Source organism: Galeopterus variegatus, unplaced genomic scaffold, assembly GCF_000696425.1.
Source record: "Galeopterus variegatus unplaced genomic scaffold, G_variegatus-3.0.2 Scaffold736, whole genome shotgun sequence".
NCBI classification, from domain to species: domain Eukaryota; kingdom Metazoa; phylum Chordata; class Mammalia; order Dermoptera; family Cynocephalidae; genus Galeopterus; species Galeopterus variegatus.
Window position 1 is genome coordinate 260,184 of NW_007726847.1, and position 19,030 is coordinate 279,213.

A 19,030-nucleotide genomic window follows, 5' to 3' on the forward strand; every position below is an offset into this window, starting at 1 on the left:
GGCGCACTATCCAGTGCGCCACCGGGCCGGCCCCACAAATGGAATTTCTTAAAGGATAGTTGCAATGTGGAATCTGAAACCGTACTGTTGAACTTTTTATACTTTGTAACATTATAATCTATTGTTCCATCTTTCACTTTATGGAAAACTTTTGGGGTGGTGGTGGATATGTATGTTCACTATTTCGATTGTGGTTTAATTTTATGGGTGTATTCATGTCAAAGCTTATTAAATTGTACACTCTAAATATGTACAGTTTATTGTGTATCAATTTTTATGCATTTAAAAACAAAACAAATCATATCATGAGTTACTGTAATGCATAAGAAGGAATCTACAATAAATGCTACAAGGAGAAGGCCACGTTTCTATAAAGTGTCACAGGCATTATGATTTAATGTATAATTATTTTGAAATGTATGTACTTAAGTAGAGTTTTTAGTGTTATTAATGCTGTCAAAACAATGCCAGCTGCTATTTTCAGGTATGAATGACTATAGCTTTCCAGGTGAAGTTAGCATTCACAATAGAAACAAAATGCTTTACCATATTAGAGAGGTAGTAGGGTGCAGTGATTAAAAGCATGAGTTTTGGATACCTGTCCTAAGAAGTTTGGACTTAATCCCTATACTGATGAGAAGCCTTTTAGGATATTTAGAAAGAGCTTTTCTAATTGTTCCCCACCTATCCTCAAGGGAATTGATCAATTCATTTTCTAATCTACCACTTATTATTACAGTAACACACACACACACACACGGCCAGAATACCCTATATTAGCCTTATCAATGTACTTTGGATTACCTTCTCCTTTTCCACTCCCAACAAGGATGCTGCTACATTATTAGCAGATGGGCTACTATGTTAGTTTAGTAACTAATGGGCTATAGTAGTAACGACATTAGTGTGGCAGTCAGAATAATAACCCGCAAAGATGTCTAACCCCAAAACCTGTGAATATGTTACCTTAAATGGCAAAAATGACTATGCAAATGTGATTAAGGACCATAAAATGGGGAGATTATCCTAGATTATTAGGGTGTGCCCATCCTAATTACCTGATGGAGTTTGGATGTGTTGTCCCCTCCAAAACTCATGTGGAATTTTGATCCCCAATGTGGCAGTGTTGGAAAGTGATTGAGTCAGGGGGGCGGATCCCTCATGAATGGATTAATGCTCTCCCTGGGGGAGGGGGGATAAATGAGTGAGTTCTCGCTCTATTAGTTCCTGCGAGAGCTTGTTGTTTAAGAGACCCTGGTACATCCTCTCTCTCTCTTGCTTCCTCTTGCCATGTGATTTGCTTGTACCCTCCAGCTGCCTGCTGTTTTTCTGCTGTGAGTATAAGCAGCCTGAGGCCCATGCCAGATGGAGCTGTCCCAGAATTGTAAGCCAAATAAACCTCTTTTCTTTATAAATTACCCAGTCTCAAGTAGTTCTGTTAGCAAAACAAAACTGACTAATACATTACCTGAATCCTCAAAAGCAAGAACCTTTCCTACCTGAGGTCAGAGTCAGAGGGTGATATAACTGTGGAAGAATGGTCAGAGAGATGCAAAGTTACTAGCTTTGAAGATGAAGAAAGGCATCCATGAGCCAAGGAAATGTGGGCAGCCATAGAAGCTAGAAAAGACAAGGAAATTGACTGTCCCCTGGAGCCTCCAAAAAGGAGCACAACCCTGCTGACACCTAATTTTAGCCTGGTGAGACCTGTGTCAGAATTCTAACCTACAAAGCTGTAGGAAAATAAATTTGTGTTGTTTAAAGCCACAAAATTTGTGGTACTTGTTACAGCAGTAATACAAAACCCATACAATTAGTTACTAAACTAACATAGTAGCCCATCTGCTAATAATGTAGCAGCATCCTTGTTGGGAGTGGAAAAGGAGAAAGTAATCCAAAGTACATTTAGTAATAAAGTATTACAATTAGTAATAGATGGCAATTGTATTAGTTATACCAGTCTCTGAAGTGTCTTTTGAAACTCTTGTCTAAGAGCATTGGCTCATCTGAAGACCCCATTAAAAAAGTAAGAAGGCAAAATACTGACTGGGAAAAAGAACAAACAACCTAATTTAAAAATGGGCAAAAGACATGTACAGGTATGTAAAAAAAGATGACATCCAAAGGTCCAATAAACAACTTGGCAAGTGTTCAACATTATTATTCATCAGTAAAATGCAAATTAAAACCTCAGTGAGATACCACTACACACTAAACCAGAAAGGCTTAAAAAAGACTGACAATATCAAGTGTGGTGACAATATACAATACCTGCAACTCTCCTATATTGCTGGTGGGAGTATAAAATGGTACAAACACTTTAGAAAACCATTTGGCACTTTCTAATAAATTCAAACGAAGACTACCTTATAACCTAGAAATTATACTCCTATACACCCAAAAGAAATGAGTGCATATGTCCATCAAAAGACATATATAAGATTGCCCACAGAAGCTTTGTTCTCAAACTGAAAATAACCCAAATGCACATAAACATGAAAACGGATAAACAAATCATATTATATTCCAACATGGAATATTATACATCAATAAAAAAAGAATGAACTACTGATACATACAACATAGATGAATCTCAAAAACATTATGTCGGGCTGGCCCATGGCTCACTCAGGAGAGTGTGGTGCTGATAACACCAAAGACATGGGTTCGGATCCTATATAGGGATGGCCAATTTGCTCACTGGCTGAGTGTGGTGCTGACAACACCAAGCCAAGGGTTAAGATCCCCTTACCGTTCATCTTTTTTTAAAAAAACAAAAAAACATTATGTCAAATAAACCAGATGCAAGTATGTACTATATGATTCTACTTACATAAAGTTCAAGAACATACAAAGTGATATATAGGGATAGAAGCAAGAATAGTGGTTATTTTGGCGGGGGGGGGGGGATATTGACTGGGAAAAGGTATGAGGGAACTTTCTGAGGTGATTGAAATTTTCTGTATTTTGCTCTGGGTGGTGGTTACACAGGTAAAATCTCAGTGAGTTATAGGTATACTTAAGATTTGTGTATTTTACTATATATATATTTCAATTTTTTTAAAAAAGAAAATTGGCTGGGGTCGGTGGTGAGGTACAGTAGAAGACCTCTTGCCTTCTGTGGTCCAAACACACCTAGCCCCATCAAAATACTCCCACCTAAGTGATATATTTTAGTATTATTCATATCATTTATGGAACACCTATCCAAAGATTACAGGGCCTTTAGGCATGTTAAGTTAGTGATATATGTTCCACAGGTAGGGGAAGAGTAAAAATACAAAACAACAATGATAATATAGGTGAGAAATAATATGGTAACTGAAAGGATAAACAAAATATTCTGTTCCAGGGAATGTTCGGACTCACTAGGGAGGTTAAGATACATTGAACAGAATGGAGCTAGAGCAATAATAATAGACATAGTAATAGCAGAAATGAGAACAGATGTTATGATTCTTATACCTATTTTCTTAGAAAATAATTACTTGTTGTTCAATTATTGTCTTATTCTGACTCCAGCCTAAAACATTATGAAGTATAAGTCACAACTGAGGAACCACATGAAGAGCCATTGCAACTGCCTGATTTCTGCCTTAGGTAGTCTATCAGGCTACTTACCTGGCCATCTCATTTCCTCCCTTCCTGTTCATTGACTACGCAGGCTACTTAGCTATCTGTGGTTCTTCCTTCTCTGGTTGATCCTGTCCCTGGGTTTTGGCTCAGAGGTTGAACATGTTTATTCAAAGTGTAGTCATATGAAAACCACACTTGCGTTCATACAAAGATTGGGAACTATTAACCAAAAAATGAAGGTACTGTTTCTGTTGGATGATGGATATTTTGCATTGTTTTCCCAAATTTTTCTTCAATGTTACTATTTAACACATCAGAAAAGAAAAAAGTCACATATTTTGGCAATGTCTGGACAACTGGGCTAAATAAAGGGGAATAAATAAGTTAGTAAGCAAGTTATAAAATGATTTCCAAAAGTCCCTTCCATGGCACATTGATTTTACATCTGTTTCATTACAAGTGTAATTGCTACAGTTTAAAAGGTCATTAGTCCAGTATGCAGTATTCTAAAACATCCACTCAATTTCTCCTTGATGAAAGGTATAATGTTGTTAGGATAATTTAAGATGACTGACTTAATCTGGCAGTGACAGACTATAGTACAGTTATATCACACTAAACTTAATTAAGGCTGCTCCATGCAAAGAATTTCCAGTGGTCTTTTTCTTAGGAAAATGATTTTGTGTCTCTGACATTTCCACTTCTGTAATTTTCTATGTCGGACTGGACTTAAAAAGAGATAATAAAAATTTTTAATAGAGTTTTTCCTACTCTACTTTTAATGTTTTGACTATTTTACAAATTACTTTATATTTCTTGCTACAAATTACCTACTCATTTAGATAACTGCACAATTACAAATAGACTGCAAAACAGATTTGTACAACTACAAACAGATTTTGTTGTTATTAATTTATTTGTAATTCATCTGTCTTCATTGTAACATAAACTCTATGGGGACAAGAACTTGGTTTTTTTTTTGCTGGCACATAGTATATACTCAAAAGTCTTTGTAAAGGAAAGAATAAATAAATACATTTCTATTTTAAAAAAATAAGATAAATTGCAATCTAAGTACTTTAGGAGTAAAGAGAAAAATCTCATAGAAAAGGTTTCTTTTGGCTTGGTTCTATTTTAGTTAATGCAGAGTTTTAAGTTATTGGTTTGTGGAATGATGATTAAAAGCATACAGATCTGGGTTCAAGCCTGGATTGAATTATTATTTAAATGAAATAATATAATTAATGTTCTTGCCACAGAGCCTGGTACATAATAAATACTTTGTGAATAATTACTGTGGTCTCTTCAAATTCCCACAATGATAACAGCAAATTTTATGGCCTCATAAAATCAATGACAAATCCATTATTACATGAAGCTTGGAAAATTCTAAGCATCAAACATTAAATACTAGGCAGGCAGAATTTAGCTTCTAATAACCTGTCCATAATTTTCAATTTATTCTCTTAGTTTTATTATAGAACAAGGAGTATTCAACTCATTTGAATTTTCTCTCATCTTTCTCTATGCATAAGTGGAAATTACTTCACTGATTTTAAAAATGTTTACTTAAAACAGATATTTGGTTCATATATTTCCCCCCTCAATTTAATAGCGATTTTGACCCAGTCCTATTAGAAAAGTAATCAGAGAAGACAACTTTGATTCTTCTATTGATCTGTTATGAGCATCTCCTCCTTTCACAAAATGTGTATATCAGGGTATAACACAGTAGAAAAACGAAGAGAAAGAGGAAGAGGAAGATTTTAGACAAGGGACTGGTTCCAAAGCAGCTATAACTGGTATTGTTATAAAAATTGTGACTCTAACCCATATTATTGCCTATGTAGCTTTAGCCTGCACAAATTGTAACAGAGAAATATTATTCCTGTAAGCACTTACTAACGAGGAAAACATATCTAAAGGTATTTTAAGTAAAGCAGCTTTTAAGAGGTCAGGCAGAAGTCAAGGCAGAACCGGGCCCAAGGACTAAACCAGCCCCCCCTTATCTTCTGAACACCTGGCTGGACCAGGGAAAATAAACATGTAACATCTTTTATTGGGGGACTAATGTGCTAGTCTTTTGAGCTTAACCATAAATCTTAAGGTGCCACAGTTAATTAGCTGCACAGCCTGTTATGAGAGTTTGTCTAAGAAAAGAAAAAAAAATGTATAAAAAGCCCTGGTATTGTAAGTTCTGGGCCGCTTATGAAAAAGGCGACCCAGCATATGCTGAATAAACACCTCTTGCTTAAATTACAGCGATCTCTTGTCTTGTGGTCTCTGTGAGGCGAGTCACTTCGGCGTGTAAGATTTGTGCCCAGGGCACGGATCTTACAGTATGGTGAGTTAAACTGAAGTCAGGCTTACTGGAAAATTGGCAATTCCTTAAGGACACATAGTAGGAGAAAATACTATGAAAAAGTAATGTTTTTAACCCAATTTCCCTAATCCATAGTCATTGTCCTTGTACCTTTACTTCATAACACTTATTACAACTACTTTAAGTACACACTCATTTATAAATTTTATTAATGTCTGTCTCCCCTGCTAGACTATAAGCTCCAATGAACAATGGTTTGAGAATTATACCTAGCACATAATAGATTCTCAGTAAATATTTGTTGAATAAATTAAAAAATGACTAAATTCTTAGGCTTCAAGTCAGAATACAATGACCCTCATAAATTACTGTTTTTAAAATACTTCTCCACAAAGCCAAAATTCTCAATTTTTCCTGCAAAATCTTCCTCAACTCCATAAACTAAGTGTGTATCAGTTTAAGCAGTTAGTATGGGTTTTTGGTTACAAAACTACAATATTGAAAATATTGTTATGGTATTCAGTAAATGTCCTTAGTTGTAAATCAAATCTGTTTCCAGGTAAACTTTGGTGTTTCTCTCTCTCCTCTCCCCTCCCGCTCTGTAAATGTTACATATATATATATATATATATATATACACAAATGTTTTTTTTATGTTTTAAATATATACACAAATGTTTTATATATATATAATCTCAGTGAAAAAATTCAAACACGAATATAAAAAGGTCTTAGCAAGATCTGCTACTGTTTAGAGATGTTTCAAATAAAGTATTCATATATTCATTCACTCATTTATCAAACATTCCCATGTATTTAGTATGTACCAGGTACTCCTGGATGCCAGAAATCCAGAAGAATACAAGTCAGCCCTACTTTCAGGATGCTTAGTTTTGTAGAAATGACAGACACTTAAAAATCAGATTATGACACTATTATATACAATGATATAAGTGCAATCACAAGTGATTTGATTACAAGTGTGATTGCACTTATATCATTGTACACGATAGTGTCATAATCATAAAAACAGAGGAAGAAGTCATTTGCTACCAGGGTTGAGAGGAGAGGGATTGTTAAATCAGCAAAAACATTTCTCCTGTAATCACTATTCACTTCTGTTCTTATCTTTACTTACTCCCAACCTCTCGTTAGATTGCTTGAGTACTACCATACAGACAATAAGTTCTCAATCTTTTTTAAAAATTAAACCTTTTACTTCGAAAATATTTGAAGATAGTACAAAAGTTATAAAAATATTATAATGAACTCCCATATGGCCTTAACCTAGATTTATTAATTATTAACATTTTGCCATATTTTCTTTATCTCTCTTCATATATGTATAAATGCATATAAAATAAAGCAATAAACACATGACTATTATTTTGCTGAGGTCATTCAAGAGTGAGTTGCAGAGACCATGACCCTTTACCCCTGAATACTTCAGCATGTATCTCCTAAGCAGGGACATTCTGTTACAGTCACAGCGCAATGATCAAATTTAAGAAATTTATCATTAATGCAATATTATTATCTATGATACAGTCCTTACACAAGTTCCTGAATTGCCCAATATTGTCCTTTAGAGCTTTTCCCCTCATGCCCCAACCCAGGATCCAATCTGGGATCACATATTACATTTCGTTGTATGTTTCTTTTAATCTGGAACAGTTCCAGGTTAATTCTTTGTCTTTCATTACATTAACATTTTAGAAGCACACAGGATAGTTTTATAGAATGCACCTCAATTTGGGTTCTTCTGATTGTCTTTTCTTTATCTGATTCAGCTTATTGATTTTTGGCAGTAATTCTATATAAATGATGCTTCCTTTTCAGTGCATCACACCAGGAACAACGTGCTGTCAGTTTGTACCATTATTAATTATGTTAACTTTGATTACTTGAAAAAGGTAGTAGCTGCCAGCCAGATTTCCCCAGTTACCATTTTTCCCTTTGTAAATAATGAGTAATCTGGTATTGACAGATGCTTACCAAAGAGTTAACAGTGGTTACCTCTTGATAACCACTAAGCATGGGGGTCCTGGGAGGGAGTACAGAGGATACTTTCACTTTTTATGTCATATACCTTTGTACTGCTTAAACTTCTTATGTTAAGCATACATTACTTTTAAAATTAAAACAAAAAGCCTTCCAGCAACTCTTGTTATTAGCTTTTGAATATGTGAAATCCAAAAGCATTTTGATAATATTAATTCTTTAAACATATAACTATCATTAATTCTTGCAACACTTGTGAAATATTATTCACTATTCAAGAATTGAACAGAAAATGGGTAGAAATTAATTTTTTCCAGAGCCACAAACTTGCCTATGTTAAAAGGTTTTAGATCAAATGTGTTTTCCTTTTAACTCACTGTTCTTTTTTTTTTTTTTGATGAAAATAGCTTTATTATACTCACTGTTAACTCTCTGATCGATAAGCATCTGTCAACACCATGAAAATATAGTTCTGTAACTAGCTTTTTTCTACCTGATTTTTTCCTTCGAGTACACACAAATTCTCATTCTTTACAACAACTATGTAACATTTTATAACACATACCATAAGTGGATTACAGTATGTGTATACTAATTATGTACCAAATATTTTTAAACCTCTCAATGAACTTTTAGATTGTCTCTAATTTTGGGTACTTTTAATTACTGCTGTGATAAATAATCTTGTACACACATGAATTTTCATTTATGACATAAAAGAAAAATAAACTAAAAAATAATGAGTAGTCTGTCAGGAGATACTCTAAGGCTGTAATTATGTTGTCCAAATACTTTCACCCAATAGTTTAGCATTCATTGATGTCTCGCCTGAATCAGTTATTCTATCAGTCTGTCTACCTTTACTAGTTGGCATTCTATTGTTTTTTTTTAAAAAAAAAAAAAGCTTTCCTTTCTCACGACATTTGTTTTTTGGACTCATGGATTCTTCCCTTATACCATGTGTTAAAATTCATTATTGTCACTTTTCATTTTGAAGATCAGATTTTCCTGGTTTGGCCAAACTGCCTTTTGTGTCATTTGGACATGATTCCCTCATTTTTTTTGAGCACTTTCTTACTTTAAGGCATAATAAAATATATGTTCTAGACTCATTTTGTATTTTCCCCGCCTCAGCCCAGAAATTAGCCACTTCCCCAAGAAGTTTTGGTTCCTTTTAGTGAGAAAAGACTTTTAGAAACCAAAGCCTGGCACTAGGCCTCCTTCATAGCTACTAAAGAATCATTGCTTTCAGGCCCTTTCAAAGGATAGAGCATTTGAAATCAACTTTTAAAAAAATCATGCTGATACCTATAATTCCAATCCCATACCACAGGGTTCTTCCTTGCCTTCCCCCATCCAAATCTGTATCCCCTTCCATAGTGAGTATCTTAGCTTTTAACAATAACAATATAGTTTCTCATTTGCTCAATCCTAAAATGTATATAAAAATAGCTTGAGAATTTATATGAATTATGGTTATACTTATGCATTACCAAAAACAAATATATAGTAAAAAAAACTTAGCAAAGCCAGGTTATGATTTCTTTGAATTTTCTTTTGTTTTGAGATTGGGGATATGTAATGAGAAGACTAGTTCTAAAGTTACTTGGATTAGTTCTGACTTCTCTCCAGTGTGGTTATGTTCTCCATTTGATATACAGTACAGTGTGCTTTTCTTTGTATTTAACTTTAGGGTCCCTCCCCTAATTTCTTGTTTTGGTTGATCTAATCACATTTTGAATATATGAAGTAGTAACAGGTCCAAAGTAAAAGCAATACAAAAAAATATATTTAGAGATGTGTCACTCACATCTCTATACATTCCATACCATTTCCACCCACCCCCTGTAGTAGCCAATTTCATTATTTTCTGGTTCATCTTTTCTGTTTCTTTTTGAAAAAATTAGCAGATACGTGTATATTTTCTTCTTTTTTTTCAAACAAAAAAGTTGCAAACCATATACATTATTTTACATTCTGCATCTTTTGCTTAACAGTATATCCTAGAAATCACTCCATATCAGTTCAGTGATGTTCATCTTTTCTGTACCCGCACAGTACTTATTATGTAGCTATAGCAGTTTATTCAATCAACTTTCTACATATGGGCTTTTAAATTGTTTACATTATTTTGTAATTACACATAATCCTGCAATAAATAAACTTGTGCACATTTAATTTTGAATTGTTGGAAATTTATCTTCACAGAAAATTCTTTTTTTCTCTTATAAGTTTATTTATTAACATTATTATTTTTTACATTCTAAGATGTTGTTGCGGAGCAGTTGGGGGGAGGGGGAGAGGAGAAGGGGGGAGGAAATAGGGTGGGAGGAGGAAGGAGAGGGGACATGGTTGAGGCCTTTGGCACCCCCCTCATTCCTGCAGGGGAGACCAGGGGTCTTCCAGCAGTGGCTTGGTCATTGGTGGGCTGGATGCAGATGTCAGGGTGGTGTGGCTGAAGCCCTTGGCCCCCCACCACCCAAGCTTGGGAGACCAGGGGGCTTCCAGCAGTAGTTCAGTGGTTGTTGCTAGGCTGGTTGCTGAGGCCTAAGGCCCCCCACTGCCCTGGCTTGGGAGTCCGGGGCACTTCCTGTGGCAACTTGGTGATCATCGCTGGGCCAGTTGGGAGCGTCAGGAGGCATGGCTGAGGCCCCTGGCTCTCCCTGCTCCCTGGCTTGGGAGCCCAGGAGGCTTCCTGTCCTAGTAAGTTTTATAGGTGATATTTGGTGATGTGAGACCTTCACAAGTTAATATCAAACTTTGTCTCTGGTCTGTAGGTATTTTTTTTTCTTTCAGTTCTGTGTTGGATTATTCGCTGTTCCCACCACTTAAACTCTGTACTGGAACTAATCTGTTGTCCTTTGCTTACTTCTAAAATGGGGGATATTCCTGTGGGGACTAGCACTTGAGCTCTGTGGTTGAGCTAAATTGCTGCCTTGCTGCTGATTCCCTGGGGAAGGATTTCTGTGAAGTTCAGGTCTTATTGGTTGACTTTGTAGGTACTTCCAGGTCTTGTGAGATCTAGTACACGTGTGTTGTATAGAAACTCTGGTCTGGACCTGAGTCTTTTCAGCAAACTTCTCCCCCTGCAGTTCTATATTCCTGACCAGTCTGCACAGAGTGTGCCTGTGCTGATTGGAGGGCAGATCAGCTGTCCTTGCTGTGTCCCGCTGTTCCCCTGGTGGGCCTGTCTCCCCCACCGCCCGCACTCCATACACTTCTCATGGGACGGGTCATAAGCCAGTCCATTGTGATGACTTACCAGCCTCTGAGTGGCTCCTTTTTTCAGTAGTTGTGGCTCCTCGCTCCTATGTGGGTTCACAAGAACTTGATTAGTGATCTTGCTGGCCTAGGGATCACCAAGACCCTCTTCTCCTCTGCAGCCTCCAAGCAACTTTGTATGAAGGGCACAGCTGTGGCTTTTGCCAGCTCTTGCTCTGTGTGCTTACCAGCTCCAGCCTTTAAGTGGCTGGAATGTGAAATGGTAGGAGCTATCCTTTCTCTCATCATGGCTTCTTCTGACTTCATGAACTCCGTAGGTCTCTCCTTGTCTTCTCCTGAGCTCTAGTGGCCCTAGCTTGGCTTTGAAATGGTAGGAGCTATCCTTTCTCTCATCATGGCTTCTTCTGCCTTCATGAACTCCGTAGGTCTCTCCTTGTCTTCTCCTGAGCTCTAGTGGCCCTAGCTTGGCTGTTGTTGCTTTTTAGTAGTTGTAAATTGGTTGATTTGTGGTAGAGTGACGCTGGAGACCATCTATTCCACCATCTTGACCAGAACTTGAGAAGATTCTTAAAAGTGTGATTGCTGGGTCAAAGGGTAAATGCATATATAGTTTGTTAGATATTGCCAAATTCACCTACAAAAATTTTGCATTCTCATCAGCAATGTATGAAGAATGCCTATTTCTCCCAAATGCCTTTGCCAAAATGGTGTTATCAAGTGTCTGACTTTTTGCCAATCTATGAAATACTGTATTAGTGTAGTTTTCATTTGCATTTTCTCTATTATGAGTAAACTGGATTTTTTTTCTTATACTTATTGGCTATTTTTTTTATTTTTTAATCTTTCTTGGAGAATTTTCTGTCTTTGACCATTTTTTAAAATTGGATTTTTGGTCTTTTTTGTGATCAATGTTTAAAAATTACTTTTATATTAGATATATTAAACCTTTTATTTTGAGTTTGTTATTTTTTGTCATGAAAAAGTTTTTAATCTGTGAACCTTTTCTTTTCTTACATCTAGATTTTGAATTGTAGAAAGTCCTTCCCCAAACACTTATAAATATATAAGAATTCAAATACATTTTCTTCTAGAACTTGTAAAATTTTAGTTTTTACATTTTGGTTTCTGATGAGTTCATAATTTATTCTTGTGTAAAATATAAGGTACACATAAAATTCTTTTTCAGAGCACCATTTATTAAAAGATTTCATCTTTGCCCCAGTGATTGGAAATGCCATTTTCATCAATACTAAACTCTAATATGTGCTTAGGTTCATTCTGTACTTTTTTGCTATTTGCTATAATTTTTATAAGAAAACAAGAGGATTTGTATCTCCCATTTACAATACAATTGTAATAATACAATTCCAAGAAAAACTTTCAAAACCAAAAGTTGTTTTGCTTTTCAAGTTTGGCACAAACTCATTTGACAGCAAAACCTGACCTGATTGGACATGAGGCTCTTTATAGTAATTATTTAGCCCAGTCTATGTGAATATTCATATGTTAAACACCAATATAAATGTGTTTGACTAAAGAGTGCTGCCTAAGGGCTTGGTGGACTTGATAGGCATATTGTAGTATATATAATTTATTAATTTTCTAAAATCCAAAACAATCTGAATTCAGAAATACCTCTGGCCTCAAGGATTTGGACAAGAAATTGTTCACCTGAGTTGTAATTGGAAGAAATTAAAAGAAAAAATTGAGGGCCGGCCCGGTGGCGCACTGGAGAGTGCACCGCTTGGGAGTGCAGTGGCGCTCCCGCCGAGGGTTCGGATCCCACGTGGAGACTGGTTCCCGCTCACTGGCTGAGCGCGGTGCGGGCGCATCACTGAGGGTTGCTATCCCATTGCCGGTCCCCAGTACGGGCGCAACACCGACGGTTGTGATCCCGTTACCGGTCAGTAAAAAAAGACAAAAAGGAAAAAAAAAAAAAAAAAGAAAAAATTGAGCTCAGGGGCTTTCTCTGAACTTCAGAGAATAAATTTCATAAGGCTGCCTTTCATAGATACTGATATAAAAAGAGGCCTGCCTAAAAATTTGATCATGTTTCCTCCATTGTGCTTCATTTTAGTTTACCTCGAGTACCCCCAAACTTTCTTCAGTTGGAAGAACTTCAGTAGGAAGAAGGTTGCAGGAAAAATTAATTTGAAAATATGTACCTCCATATATTCACAGGAATATTAGAAGAGAGGGCAGATTACCATAATATGTTGAATAGATATTCATATCATATCTGTATAAACATCAAAAAATGACATTTGGTCATTAACAAACAAAGAAAGTCACTTAATAAGACATTGATATTTGCTAAGAAAGAACAATTTTCAAACTCAGGGCGACAAATAGCATTCATCTAATCTTGAACACTTAGGAGTGACTGACCAGATTCTAACAGTCAGGTACAATGGGAAAGGTAGTTGTACTTACTAAAGCAGAGTTACAGCACATATATGCTATCACTTAGATTTTTTCTATACCTATATTATTCTATACCACTTGCTTTCTCTTCTTTCTCCCGAATGCTTGAGATGTAGAAACTAAATATCCCTCCTACTCTTGCACAATGTGCACTGCACAATCCTCCAATTTCCTGTGTCCATTGTTTTTTGTTTTTCAAACAACTTGATTGAGAAATAATTTACACATCATTAAGCTCACCCATTTTAAGTGTACATTTTGATGAGTTTTAGTAAATTTGAAGAGTGGTGCAACCATCACCACAATCCAGTTTTGTAATAATTCTATAACCCCCCAAATTTCCCTTATGCCTGTTAGCAGATAACATCTACCTCCACTCTAATTCCAAGGTAACCACTGATTTACTTTTTATCTCTTATAATTTCACCTTTTCTAGAAGTTTCACATAAATAGAATCATATAATCTGTGGTCTTTTGTACCCAGTTCCTTTCACTTGGCATGTTTCTAAGGTTTGTCTGTGTTGTTACACATATCACTTCATTCTTTTCTGTTTGCTAATAATTTATTTATAATCTTTGAATTGTTATTCATTCATAACTCTAGTCATTACTTTTCTTTTTTATGGCATTTTTATCTGGTTGATGTAACAATGTTGTTTGCTTCATAAAAAGAATTTGGAAGCTTTCCTTCATTATGTATGCTCTGGAACAATTTATGCAGCATTGGAATTATCTGGTCTTTGAAGGTTTAGAACTCTATGAAACTATACGGGCATTGTGTTTTTATGTGTAGAAGTTCCTTGATAATGTTCTCCATTTCTTATTTAGAAATTGGTTAGTACAAAGCTTTCCTGGGGTCCGTTTTGGCAAATTGTATTTTCCTAGGAAATTATCCAATTCGAAATTTATTTAAATAGAGCTTTAAAATTTTTTTCCCTTTATTTCAATGGATAGCTCCCCTTTGTCCTTTCTTAGTTAGTATATCTGTGTTTGCTTACTTCTTTCTTAAGTAGTAATCTAGTTTTTCTCAAAGAGTAGATTTTGATTCATTAATTAGAACTAACTTTCTGTACTCTATCTTGTTAATTTCTGCTTTTACCTTTATAATTTCCTCCCTTGAATGTTCATTTGGTTTAGTTTGTCTCTTTTCTTGCCTTTTGAGTTGAGGTTATAATAAATTTTTCTTTTTCTATTTTTACCTTTTATTTTCATTAAGTGTTTAAGCCTATGAATTAGTCTGATGACTGCTTTAAATAAATCCCCATAGATTGATTTTCAGAGTTTTCATTGCAATTATATTTCAGAAATTCCATAATTCAGTTTGCATTTTGCCTTTCAGTCGAGTTAATCAAAGAAGATTTAAAATTTTCAAAATAGAAGAGTCCTTTTATAGTTTGATTTTGTTCATTTCTAGAAGAGTTAATCAATAGAAGATTTAAAATTTTCAAAATAGAAGAGTCCTTTTATAGTTTGATTTTGTTCATTTCTAGCATGGATGCACTGTGATCAGAGAATGTTCTTTTAATATTTCTACTTCATAAACTTTACTGTTTTCATTGTTTTTATGAATGTTCCATGTGTACTTGAGAAGAGGGTATATTCTCTATTATTAGGATTATATAAAGTGTAGCATAAATCTATGAGATCTACCTTACTGATTATGTTGTTTAGGTCTTATAGATTTTACTGATTTTTTTTGTTCACTTGACCTGTCTTGTACCAAGTATGGCATAAAGTCTTCTATTATTCATGTTTCTGTTTCTCCTCGTACCTTGTGTGGTTCCTGCCATATGAAGGAGCTGGCTGTATTATTTGCAGCAGAGATTTTTATAGTTGTTATATTTTCACTGTGAATCATGGCTTTTAGTACTATAAAGTCCTTATTTACCATGTTTCATGCTTTTTGAAGGGAATTCTACTTTATATGTTATCAAAATCACTACCCTTGCTTTATTATTTTTATTTCTTTGATATATCTTTACCTATTCTTTTATTTCTAACTTTTCTGGATCACTTTATTTTAAGTTTATTTTTTTTATATAGCAGAAAGTTAGGTCTTGCTTTGTAAGCCTACCTATTCTTTTTTTTTTTTTTTGATAGGTAAGTTAAGCTGAGTCATATTGATTGATATGACTAATATCAACTGTTTAGTCTCAACTCTGTCGTATTGTTTTCCTATAATTACACATATTATTTTATATTTACTGTATTTCTCTAAACAATGTGCCTTTTTCTCTCTTTAAAAGAAATTCTTTCAGTATTTAGGAAAGAGGTGTTTTGTTGTTGTTGTTCTAGGGGTTACTTTTGTATTTATGCCTTTTAGAGCATTCTTAGGCCCCCCTCTTTTTTTTTCTTTCTTATGTTTTTACTATCTGGGTAGTTACTTTTAAATCATATTCTTTAATGCCCAGCTTATTACCAGGTAACCATCAATGAACTTATTCTGCTTTGCTCTTTCTCCCTCATTCCCCCATTTTAAAGATTGCCTTCATTTTACTTTATCAGAACATATAATGTCCATATACTATACTTTGACCCTTATCCCACTTCTGTTTTAGTCTTAGATCTATAGTTAAATACATTAAGTGTTCACCATCAGACATTTTGCCAAAGTTTTCCCAGTCTTTTCTTGATTGAATGACCATTATCCTCTAGTACAGTGTGGCTAGAAGAACTTTCTGCAATAATGGAGATGTTCTATATCAACACTACCCAATATAGTAGCCACAGCCACATGTGGGTATTGAGCATTTGAAATTTGACTAGTATAGTGACAGAGGAACTGAATTTTACATTTCATTTAATTTTAATTAATTTAAATTTAAATTGCCACATATGTCTAGCAGCTACTAAATTGGATAGTGCAATGCTGGTGGATTCATCGGGAAGGAGTTATATAGTATTCAGTGAGTAGTTGTGTGTTTAAAACTGTTTTTCTATCACCTGATTATCTGTAAAAAAACTTGGTTGGAATATAAAATCCTTGGCTTTCACTTTCTCTCCTTCATTTTTAAAAAATTGCTACTCCACTGGTGCTTTTTTTGTTTGTTGCTGATGAGATCTGATGGCAGCCTTACTTTCTCGACCTTGTAATTGGGTCTTATTTTTAAGGATTTTGAAAATATTTTAAATTTTAAAAATCCAATAGTTTAACTAGGCTATGTCTCAAAATTAACTGTCCTAAGTCAGTTTTACCAGTCAAAACTGGACCTTCAACATGCAGATTAAGGTCTTCTTTCATTTACAGAAAGTTTTCTTGAATTATAGTTTTAAATATAATCCTGTTCCATTGTTTTGTTTTTCCTTTTCAAGGACTCCACTTATATGTACTTTGGATCTTCTCGGCCTGTCTTCCATTTCAACCACTTTCTCTCTGACCCTTTTTATTTCTTTATTTCATTTTAATCCTCTTGTTTATTTCCCTGCCTTTCTTCAATAGCCCTTCTTAAATACTTAACAGACTCTATTATTGCTCAAGCACATTGTAATTTAGCCTTAATTTCTTTCCTAAGTGTAATCAATTCTAATTTCATTTCCTATTTTTTTTTTGGGGGGGGTAGAGGGGAGCTATTTCTGTTGTTAAGTTTTTACATTTTTAATTCATTTCTTTGAGGCTATTTAATTCAGTTAGGAGCATTATGCTATTGTTTCCTTCTGATTTATAGTTACTTGCAGGGAAGAACTCCCATCAGCTAAAAGGTTTTGATTCTCACTTTCTGTTTTCTTTTCACAATAATTTTGCATGAATGTAGACCTCCCCCCTCACCTTAGGCCCATTTTATGAACAGAGCAAAGGCTTTGGGTGGCTTACAAGATTCCTAGAATTCAAGACCATCCCCTTCTATCAGAATAGTAAAGTTTTACATGAGGGTATTTAGAAAAGTTCATGGAAAAATTCAAATTATCTTTTAATTCTACTTTTCCACAAAAACTTTTTGAAGTATCCTCATATGTATGTGTACATATTTTTTATTTTAATTTTTGAGGTAGGGGAGAAGGGATTGATGTGCTTTGTAATTCTTTTGTTTCAGTAGGATCTTAATTTTCCCCTCTAACTTTCTTCTTTCCATTCACTAAACATATCTCCAAAGGGCATCTCCCCCTTTTTATTTATCTCTTTCTCAGAAGTGATGCCTTTCCAAAATTGCCACCTTAGGTCTTGCACACTGCCATGGTTTGAATGTTCCTCCAAAACTCACCAAAGCTTGATCCTATTGTGACAATGTTAAAAGGATGGGAAATCAACTATATTTGAAAGATGGGACCTTTGGGAGGTAATTGGATTGTGAGGACTCTGTACTCATAAAAGGATTAATCCATTCATGGAGTAATGAATTAATGGTTTAATGGGTTATCAGAGAATACACTAGAGGCTTTATAAGGAATGAACAAAAGCATGTGAAAAAGCACTCTTGCCATTCTCATCATGTGGTAACCTGTGTCACCTAGGGACTTGGCAGAGAGTTCTCACAAGAAGGCCCTCACCAGATTCACTCTCTGGACCTTGGACTTCCCAGCCTCCAAAAGTGTAAAAGATAAATTTCATTTTCTTATAAATTATGTTTTAGGTATTCTGTTATCAGTGACAGAAAACAGACTAATACACACACTTTCAAGTCTTTTTCCTTTAGCCAGCATTTGTGATCTACCAGATCTTAGGTTGCTTTAAGAGATTCTGCATTTATTGTAGGGCTTTCCCTTTCTATAGGTGTTTTTGTCATACTTAGGTCCTCAACTTCTCTTTCCTCTCTCACATGTCATTTTTTAAACCTCCCCAAGTCTGAAAAACCAAATATAGTTCTGTTGGAATTTGGTGTTTATTCCTTATTTGCATTTATTGTAGGGCTTTCCCTTTCTATAGGTGTTTTTGTCATACTTAGGTCCTCAACTTCTCTTTCCTCTCTCACATGTCATTTTTCAAACCTCCCCAAGTCTGAAAAACCAAATATAGTTCTGTTGGAATTTGGTGTTTATTCCTTATCTAAAAATAATTTGAAATTCATAATATTCTTTTTCTCCTAATGAGGCTGAAAGTGTGGGTTACATGTGATTTTATTTGCTTTCCCTCTTAATCTATATGGTTTTCTGGGAGGAAGAGTGGACAAATTCTAACTCAGGAGACCATCATTATCCTAGAGCAGCCTGGAATCCCCTCAAATCTTTTTATTCTTATTGTTGTTACTTATTGTGCATTGTCTGTATTTTATGAACACACTTAAAACACCTCAAGAAATAAAGGAAAGGGCTAAGTTTGTGATCAAGTCTTAATTTTGCAGATAAATTAAGTACCTTTTTTTTTTTTTGGCAGCTGGCCTGTACAGGGATCCGAACCTGTGACACTGGTGTTCTAGGGCTCTGAACTTGTCACCTTGGTGTTCCAAGGCTGCACTCTAACCAACTAAGCTAACTAGCCAGGTCCTTAAGTAACTTTCTTAAAACACCATGCATATAAGTAAAAGATTCAGAAATTAAAGTCTCTAATAT

At 35.0% G+C, this 19,030-nt stretch overlaps 1 protein-coding gene across 1 annotated transcript in view; it reads right to left on the minus strand.

The window, feature by feature from the left end:
• The window catches only part of ACER3 (alkaline ceramidase 3), a 189,750-nt gene that overhangs the window by 98,725 nt on the left and 71,995 nt on the right, over positions 1–19,030 (minus strand). The gene's annotated exons all lie outside the window — the stretch shown is intronic.